This window comes from Vanellus vanellus (assembly GCF_965231255.1).
Source record: "Vanellus vanellus genome assembly, chromosome: 5".
Taxonomy (NCBI): domain Eukaryota; kingdom Metazoa; phylum Chordata; class Aves; order Charadriiformes; family Charadriidae; genus Vanellus; species Vanellus vanellus.
Window position 1 is genome coordinate 44,024,618 of NC_138910.1, and position 10,122 is coordinate 44,034,739.

Consider the following 10,122-nt stretch of genomic DNA (forward strand, 5'->3'; position numbering starts at 1 on the left):
AGGATGTGCATTGAGCCTCCTCCCCAGTAAACCCACCCTCTTCTCATGCATTTTATTCCAATTTTTGGTTTTCCTCATGAGAAAGCTTCCCTAAATCTCCCTGACATCATCTTACACCTACTGAGGTTTTCCTTTCCGTGGGGTCTTTCCCATAGCTGGGGTGGGATCTGGTCCTGGCTTGCAGGTACCGCTGTGTGAGATGATGGCTCTTTTCTCCTGAGCCTTGGTTTGCATATTTGCATTGCTCCACACCTTTCTTGAAATCATAGAATCATAGAATGGTTTGGGTTGGAAGGGACGTTAAAGATCATCTAGTTCCAACCTGCCCTGCCAAGGGCAGGGACACCTTTCACTAGGCCCGGTTACTCAAAGCCTCATCCAAATTGGCCTTGAACATTTCCAGGGATGGAGGATGCAAGACCCAACCCCAGATCTTACCTGCACTGAATAATATGCCAGAGCCTGGATGCTTTCCCCCATAATGACATTACACTGCAAAGTAAACATGCCAACGTTTTTCAGGCTCTCAGAAATCATGGGAATATTGAAAAACCCATAGTTTAAAAATCCCATCTTTCTGAGCTGTTGTGTTTTCCCCCTACCGTCCTTTTGGTTCCTGCAGCTTTGCAACTACTTCGCAAATTTTAAAATCCTTGCCAAATTTTCTTCTCGATCAGGAGGGAGAAGAACTTTGCCCCTTACCCCTGAATTGCAGCATTTTAGCAGGTGAAACTCAGCGAGGCTCAGTTGTTCGATGTGTTGCCACAGGCAGCGTCCTTGGCTTGTAGTGGGCTGGGTGGTCTGATAACATCCCCTTAGAGGAAAGCAGAAATAGCTGCAGCACTCAATGTGGGCAGCCAGATTTCAGTTTGATACTGAGTTTGTTCTGATTTTATCCTATATCTCACATGAAATGATACAGACTGATATTTCTCTGTAATACTGTGGTTTTCTTTTAGTTTGGTATTGATGAAGGTCATTTCAAAAACCAATTTCAAGTGTAAATGGAAGTCCATCCATGCATGGGACAAGAAAAATGAAGTTTCATGTGGGAATAAAAAGGATTTAACTATGCAGAGTCTAATAAATACTCACTTTGGGAAACAAATGGCTGTTTTGCAGCTTAGGCTGGAGATGCTTTTAAAAAACACATCATTCACCAAAAGTGAAAGGCAGTTTATTTCTCATAGATCCTTCCTCAGGCAGGAACAGTTTTCCTCAGGACTATCTCTGTATCCTAGAAGCTCGACCATGCTCCATGCCAAGCAAGGAAAGTTACACCCTATGGTTTTTGAATTACAAATGGGAAATCCACACTGTTTTGGAATAAACAGCACTGGCCATTAGACAGTCTGTTGGTTACTATTTGGTTACAACTGCATAAGGAACAGCTCTAGTGAAAAAAAAAAAAGAAGCAACAGTAACAGTCAATCGTCACTTCTTTTTTTCCCCTGCCTGGAAAACTTGGAGTTTTATGGCCTTCGAACCACAAATTAGAATTGCAGGCAACAGATAAAGCTTCACTATAAATCCAGCTAATGCCAATGCCTGTTGGTGACTGCAAGGAGGCAGTTGTCAAAATGCCCCTTTGGCAGTCATTTCCTGAATGGGACCTTTCTGACCAGCCAGGGCCACCCAGTGGGTCCAGACCCCTTCAGAGACAGAGCATCCCTGGTGCAATAGCCCCCTGATCTGAGGACGACCCACCTGCAGGCAAGGGTCCCCTGGGTAGGGACAAATGAGGAAGCTGCTGCTGCTCCCACGGTCAGCATCTGCCATCCCAGTAAGTCTTGAAGGACTCCTTCAAGAGCCCCAACCTCCATTTTCTTCAACGAGCTGCCCTCAAACCTGTCCTGTCCCTTCCTTCCTTTAGAAAGCGTATTGCTTGGCCAGGTAGGAAGATTTGAGCCAGCTTGTGTCCAGAAAATTAATCCCTGTGCTTATTTGTTTGTCCTGATAGAAAGTTTTCTCTAATTTCTGACCTGAACCCATCTGGCTGTAGTTTAAGCCAATGCTCTGCCCTTCACCATGCCACGCTGCAGGGGAAGGACACAATCGTCCCCAAGTGTTTCATGCTTAGGGGTAAGGTCGCTGGATAGAAAAAACATCTCAGACACTCTGAACTGGAGTCAATTGCTCAAAGATGTTGCCACTTTAGGACTGGTGATTTAGGCTGCCAAGTCTCCCACCACTGCTTCAGAAAGATATGGGACCCCTGTCACATCTGCCAGCACTGCTGTCTTTAGTAACCCAGAGGAGCTCCATGCCCGATGCTCCCGTGTTTTGGAAAGAATTGAAAAGGTCTCAGGTTGCATCGGATGTTTCAGTGCCCACCTGTGGTATTTGTTGACAGCTTGGGTGGCTTTCAACAGGAAACAGGAACAGCCTCAGGCAGCAGCTGCTGCTACCACCAAGAGGGTGGTATGAAGCACCGTACCACCATAGGCATGTCTGAGACATATCTGGGACCTTGTGAGGTCTTGGTCTGATCCAGTCCAAGGCCACTATTTGAGGAGCACAGGTCACATTTTTGACTTTTGCATTCCTGCTTAGATAGGCATTTTCAGAAGTACTTAAATCTCTCAGGTGTCAGGGGAATGCGTGTTGTAGCCTTCCAGTACTTAAAGGAGGCCTACAGAAAAGGTGGAGAGGGACGTTTTATCAGGGAATGTAGTGATAGGATAAGGAGTAATGGTTTTACACTGAAATGGGGTAGGTTTAGATTAGATGTTAGGAAGAAATTCTTTACTATGAGGGTGGTGAGCATGGAGTCCTGCTGGCTTGTCTTCTCTGCTTGAGCAGAGGATTCAAGATCTTACTGATGGGAAGAAGTGTTGAGTATATCTTAGCTAGTAAGGAAGAGCTCACAGCCTTTTTCTTTTATACATGCAATTGTTCTTGGTAACCAGATGGGATGTGCAGGGCCGTATGACATTCCTAGCTGGGGAGTCTGCAAAATAGTTTTTCTTGGATATTCACAGATGACAGACAAGGATGCCAGGGGAGCATTAGGGGAAGCTTGAGTCCTTGCATGCTGCCTTGGGCTTGTCAAAGCACAAGTTTTGTTGCTCACAAACCCACTTGGACTCCTGAGATCTCTTTCAGATTAAAGCAGAACTTTAAAGGGGTACAGAGCCATTTCAGAGCATCCCATAATCATTCTTAAATGTACATATTTGAAAAATGGGAAAGATGTGCTTTTTTCCTTGCTCTCCATGCCAACAACAGGGAAGGAGTATGTCTTACAGGGAAATGTGTTTCATAACCCTCCAGGATATCTTTTTTTTTTTTTTAATAGAGTCATTCCTGGTAAATACCCAGGATTTGAAAGACAGGTTTACAAAGTCAGTCCATACAAGGCCTATAGTGATAAGACTATGGTTTTGCTGGTTGACTTGGGAACTAATGAGGGGCAGGCATTGTGTGTCAGTTATACAATTTTCTTCCTTTTTTTTTTTTTTTTTCCATTAACCATCACCATTAGCAATTGCATTCAAACAAAAACCCAAACAAATAAGCACATTTAAATACTGGAGTTTTTTCTGTCTCTTCAGCCATGAATGATTACAAAATAATCACCAAAGCCTGGTTTCACTCGGCAAATGTTTCCAGGTTTTGTTTTCTTGTTAAATAATTCTGGGTTCCAGCAGTCCAATCCCGCCCACCCCCCACTTTTAGTTTTTTGGAGGCAATTTCAGCTGGTCGCATTTACTGATGCCTGGCATAGCACCATCAGAAAGCATGTGAGCTTCTTTAATGCATTTCGTCTTTATAGCAAATCTTTTCCCTGCCCCTGCTAATAGTCTAAGCACGCAACTTTTCCAAGCATATGTGGCCCCAAACTACACACCGCTGCAAAAGTGGCAACATCTGCTGGCAATGCAAGTTTTCTCCCAGTTAAAATGCAGGCAGGACCTAACTAGGCCCTGAAAAAGAATCCTTTAATTGGGTTAATTGCATGTGGTTGAAACCATGTTGAAGCTCAGTTCCAGCGTTCAGTGTTAGATTTATGTGCTACACGGTGGTGTGGACAGGGTCTTGGATGCATGGAGGTCAGTGGTTTGGGTTCACGTGAGTTCAGGAAAAAAACACATTTTCATTTCAGCTTACCTGGTTTCCCCTTCCACCTTTTCCTTGTTCCCCCAGGTTTTCCTTTGTGCTTTGATTTCACCCCAAAGCAAAGCCCAAGTTTGCTTAGTTTTGAGCTGAAATGGGAAACAACTGAATTTCGTCTGATTTTCACCCAATGCTATAAATCACCTTGGGCTCACTTGCTGCACAGTGCAGGCCTATGGAGGGCAGAGAAACTTTTCAGTAGAGCAGGAAGGAATATCAAATTCAGGTTCTTATTGCAGCCACAAAAAAAAAAAAATGTTTTCACCTGATTGCACAGTGCTGCCTTTATATGGAGGCAGGAGCTTTTCGTTCACTTGCAACCTGCCTTATGCCAGACCCCAGGTGTCCAAAATGAAGGTTTCCCTTGTTTTAATATGGGAAAAATCACTGGGGCCTTAACATACCATTGTTCTTCTTGATTCAGGAAAGGTGGGGAGGGGGCGGTGATGGTGGTCTGAAGACAAGCTGTGTTATTTCATTGCCGACATTTTTATTGTGCTGTGTTGCGTAATGCTGTGGGGAAAGCTGCTAAGGCATATTCCTTGGGAAGGTTTTGTATGGGCCCCCATCAGCTACATTCTCTAATAGCATCCTTCACTTCCCCCTGCCCTGGAGTACTCCCCTGCCCCCAGGGAAGCCTATTGGGAATAACATGTCACCTTGCTCGTTTGGTACTTTTTCATTTGGCAACTATCTTATTTTCCCATTAGTCCTTTTTAAAATTGTTTTATGGTTTCCCAAAATATGTTGTTTGCTAATTTTGTGTGAGAACACATACAGGCAGGAAAAAAGGTGTATGCATGCACATGACACGCCTTTTGTCAGCAACTGAAGTGCCGTGATTATATTCATATTTGTTTCCATGTCTTTGATTTTATTGCTGAAACCTCTCTGTATCATGGCAGACAGGGTAGCAACAAACCACTGTGTGAGTTGCTGCAGAAGAGAAGTGGCTCAAGGTTTAGGAGAAAGGAAGGTTGTGAGTTCTGGTGAGAGGGATGTGAGAGTGTTGCACAGCCACTGTGAGAGCTGTCTCCTCAAGGATGAAGGAGAGGAGACAGAGTTATGCCATCTTACAAGAACAAGGTTTATTTATGTCCTAAGGAAAGTTATGAGTTGTTTGATTGCTTGATTGAAGTTTAGAGGTGGTCTGGAAGACTGTTATATTTATACTGAGTTTTTTTCTACATAGTTGGCCTTGCAAACCATGATTTCCTAGAGGATGTGTCATGAGGGTGAGACAAAAGGTTCAGTTTGTGCACGCCCCACCTTTATAGAGGCAATGAGGCACCCTGAGGAGAGCAATCAATCAACCTTGGAAACACTGCAGTACTGTTTGGTGTCTGTGCTTAATCTTGGCCTCCTAAGTGGATGGGTGCCCTGGGTCCCTGCCTGGGTCCCCCACTCCCAAAGAAGCCCCCTGAATGCTTTAGGGTCCTCATGGGTGAGTTGGGTGCTGTGGCCCTGGCTGTCTGTCCCCCCACTCTGTGTCTCAGGGAACCTGGGACCTGGTTAGTAGGAGCATTTGCAGCTAGCAGGCTATTTGGGCAGGAGACAAGGCTGGGCACAGCTTGCAGTCTTTGGGAGAAAGTGGGAGGATGATAGGCACAAGTCCTGGCCTGCCTTGTGCCATCAGAGACCACCTGGACAATGTGCACCTTGCAGACATGCAGAGAGAACACTTGCAGGATGCTAAAGAGCATGGTGATGAGAACGGGTTAGCTCAGCTGTGAACTTGACCATCACATGCATTTTCCTGTGCTGCCTTGTGCTAGAGAGAAAGGCAGAAATACTTCTGTGCTAATGAAATGCTGCAGATTCAACTTGAAAAACAAAAGTGCAGAAGGGGGCTGTATGTTGCAGCCAAAGACTTGAGGGCATGGTTCAGAAATGCCTTTGTTTATACCAGGCTCATGATCTGCAGGCACAGCCCTGTGCTCCTCTTTCCTTGCTGCAGGGATGAGGGCATGTCTTGGTTGCAGGGAAGAGCAGTGGCTTGTGTCATACCAGCCAGGGCCTGGTTCCCTTCTGTGGAAGCCTCTCATGATTCAAAATCTGCCCTGCTCCCTGCTACATGGATGCAAACCTCAGCACGTGCCTCAGGTCTCAAGGTGAGTCCTTTGCTTTCTTGCAAGATGAGGTGAGGTCTCCATTCCTCATCCAGCAGCCCAGCACAGTATCCCAGCAGGGTCCCCACTCAGTCACTCCTACAGGGCTGTCTTCCCCACTGAGATCAGTCTTGGTAGAGCACACCAAGGGATTTGGTTGTAGTTGACTTAAAATGAGTATTGCGTTTGCCTTCAGAAATCTCCCTTTCTCCCCTTCTTCCTTTGTGCAGGTCCTTTCTCTTTCAGAGTCAGTTTTCTCGCCAGCTGCAGTCTAATGTTTACTCAGCCGGAACACATAACTTTCTTTTCTGTCTCTCTGCTGCACTACGTGTTGTCCATACATGGGCCAGCAGCGATGTCTTCCCTGCTCCACCCATATCAGCTTCTGATCAGAGTTATCTGGTGGCAGACTGGCACTGAAGTCAGGATGAATGCAGACAACCACGGAAACTTCTCCTCATGCAATGGAGGGACTGAGCTGTCATGGTCCTGAGAGAGCCTCATGGGGTTTGATCAACTTTCCAAGCCAGTAGTGTGGAGCCTGAGCACCAAGTGCAGCAAGGGCCTGAGGGTAGGTGGAACCTCATCATCACATCATAAGGCACAGGGAGACCAAATTAGACAGCTTTCCTTTCACCTAAGCCTGCCATTTTTCAGGTGTTATTTATTTGGAAACAGTAGAAGACAGTGAATTTTGACACGATATATTTTCTGTGCCATGTTCTGTTCAGTACCAAAGGAGAAAAGGAAGGAATCTGGAATATTTGTCAAGCTCAGGAAAACCTATTTCTTCTTCCAGCCTTTTTTTTTTTTTCCTCCCCTTTTTCTGGTAGGCATGTCCCCTCCTCTTCTTTCCTTGCTGGGACCTTGGGATTTCTCTTGATTCCTGGGGCTCCAGAGGTGAATCCTTAGCTGGTCCCAAACTGGGGAAATTTGTTCGGATCAGGAGATTCCTTCTGCCCTAACATTGATATCCCACTGCAGCAAGCTTCCAGATCCCAACTTTTCATGGAGAAAAAAATTATTTTAAGCCTTCTGAGGTTTTGGGGATCTCCCTGTGTCCTATCAGGCATGTGGTATGGAGGACCTTCTGTTTCATGGAAGAGGGAGAGAAAGCATTTATGGTACAAAACATATACAGGGATGTATGTCAGGATGCTTTCTGTAAGTCAAAACCCCTGGATCTCCAAGGTTTTCTTTTCCATGCATTTGCAGCAGTAATATGGCAGTGTTATGAGAAGATGCTCCTGAAAGAGAGGAAGATTGAATTAAAAGGCGATTGGTGTTGAAACCTTGCAGCCAACATGGGAATGAGTCCAGTCACTGGAAGGAAAAATATTATTAATAATTGGAAGAAGATAGCCAAAATCAGAAACATGTTCTGGAATCCTCCAAAAATAGTACAAAACAGATGCCAAACCTAACAAGTGAAGTAAAGCTCTTAGGGCAGGGCAATACGCTAAGGGAAATTAAAATGGTGAGAGGGACCTTGCTGAGGGAGACACTGTGGCCTCATGAGTTCACCCTTTTCTGAACCAGGAGCATCAGAAGGTAACTCTGGCCTCCAGGAGTATTTAGTGATGTTTGGAGTCCTCCAGCACGAACTGCTTGCTGCATCAGTTTCTGCCAATAAAATAAGCAATAGTGAATGCATGCTGCTGAGATTTGGACCCATAAGCTCCAAAGTGGACACTGGGATGGGGATTTTCACAGTAACTGGAGAAAAGGCTGGACTCTACCGACACTCTGAACAATGGCTTAAATATTGACAACTCCTGCAGATCAAAAAAAAACAGGCAGTCAAAAGCTAATAGGAGAGATGGGAAGAGACTCCCTCACATCCCGCAGCAGCTGGCTGAACGGGTGAAGACAAGCACTCAGTATCAGATGTTTGTCCTGAGATGGCAGGCCCCAGTCCTGTATGCAATAGATGACAGATGGGGTGACAAATCTTTCACTCCCATGGCATGACAGCTCGCCTCTGTCCTGCTTTTCCTAGCCTGAGATGGGATGGGGTGATCTAGTTGCCTTTTTCAGCTGTAGAAAGTATAATGATTCCTGGGAAAGGCATTAAATAAAGATGCATCAGTAAAAAAAATGAAAATAGACTGTATTGATTAATGCTAGTGCCCCAGGCAGTTGTGATGCTGAATTCCCCAGCTTCCATTTTGCTTCCTTCTAGTGTATTCTGAGTTTCTCAGCTGTGCTCTTTGTAATCTCTTGCTCTAGGAGGGAGGGCAGCACCCTGACCACACACAGGCTTTGGGCTGCCCCGGTGAGCCCCCAGGAGCATCCCAGGCAGCGAGCAACCAGCACTGCTGAGCCCACCAACTACTCCGAGCACCCAGGGTCAGCAACAGTCAGCTGTCCAAACAGATGCACACGTGTGCCGGGACTGGTGGAGGAAGACCCAACAGAACCAGAGAGCTCCTTGGCTCCAGAGGCAGTGCGGTGGCTCTCTGAACCTGCCCTTCTCCTTTGATCTTCACCCTACCTTCCCCTGCTGCTCCATTTTTTTTTGTTTTCTTCCTCTTCTTTCCCTAGGTGGTTCTGGTCTCTGTTTAAGTGCTGATCTCCACCTCAGAAATACTTCCTTGGGCTTTCAAAGCCATCCGAGAGCATGTCCTTCCTCCAGAATTAACTCAGCTTTCACTGAGAGGGTGTCCTGTTCCCCATCTGAATGCTACAGCTTACCCCAGGGGACTGAGCTAGGAGGCAAAGGCAATAGGCGTACCACTTTTCTTGTATTTTACATGTTTTTATCTATTTTTTCTGGCTATGTTTTACTCTTCTCTACATGAGTAATGTCTCCTTTGCTGGAGTACTTCCATTTCCCATCTAAGAAGCAGCTCCTTCGAAAAATAAAATGGGAGTTAGCTGCTCTTTCTTGCTTTAGTCAGACATGCTGGAACGGGATACACACTACACATTTATTCATCTCATCTAATACATTTGTTTCTAGTTTAGATCTATGCAAAATGAGACCCAGTGCCGACATCTGTCTTATTATCCAACAAACAGTAAGTTAAAAAAAATAAACTCTGCTGGCTCTGTGGGAGGGATGTAGATAAATGGCAGCTGAATGCAAGAAGTGGACTCCCAGAAGCTTTCATCCATGAACCATGTAATGGGACTCAGTGTGGAGAAAGTCCATCCCATGCCCTTGCATCTGCCAGAGCAGTGGAGGAGTTGGACGCCACTTTCTCCGCAAAATAGCTATCACCAAGATTTGCACCACACACATGCTCAGACACACTCTGTGAAAGCCAGAGGTCAACTGCCTTATTAATGAAACACAAATTTGCTCATAATCCAAGGGAACTGAACCTCAGGAGGGTTTCTCTGTCAGGGCCTGGACAACACCAATGCACTTTAATTGTCCTGAGCAGCCTCATCAGGGACCCTAACACATGCACTCTCTGCCCTTGGGCTTGTGGGCTCCATTTAGCTTCAGGACAGGGCACCCAGTCCTGCCTTGGGCTACACGGTAAGTATACCCATCTCTTGGGGGTACTGGTGGATGAAAAGCTGGACATGAGCCGATAATATGCACTCACAGCCCAGAAGGCCAACCGTATCCTGGACTGCATCAAAAGAAGTGTGGCCAGCAGGTCGAGGGAGGTGATTCTCCCCCTCTACTCTGCTCTGGTGAGACCTCATCTGGAGTACTGTGTCCAGCTCCGGAGGCCCCAACATAAAAAGGACATGGACCTGTTGGAGCGGGTCCAGAGGAGGGCCACAAAAACGATCAGAGGGCTGGGGCACCTCCCCTATGAGGACAGGCTGAAAGATTTGGTGTTGTTCAACCTGAAGAAGAGAAGGCTCCAGGGAGACCTTATTGTGGCCTTTCAGTACTTAAAGAGGGCTTGTAAGAAAGATGGGGAAAATTTTTCAGCAG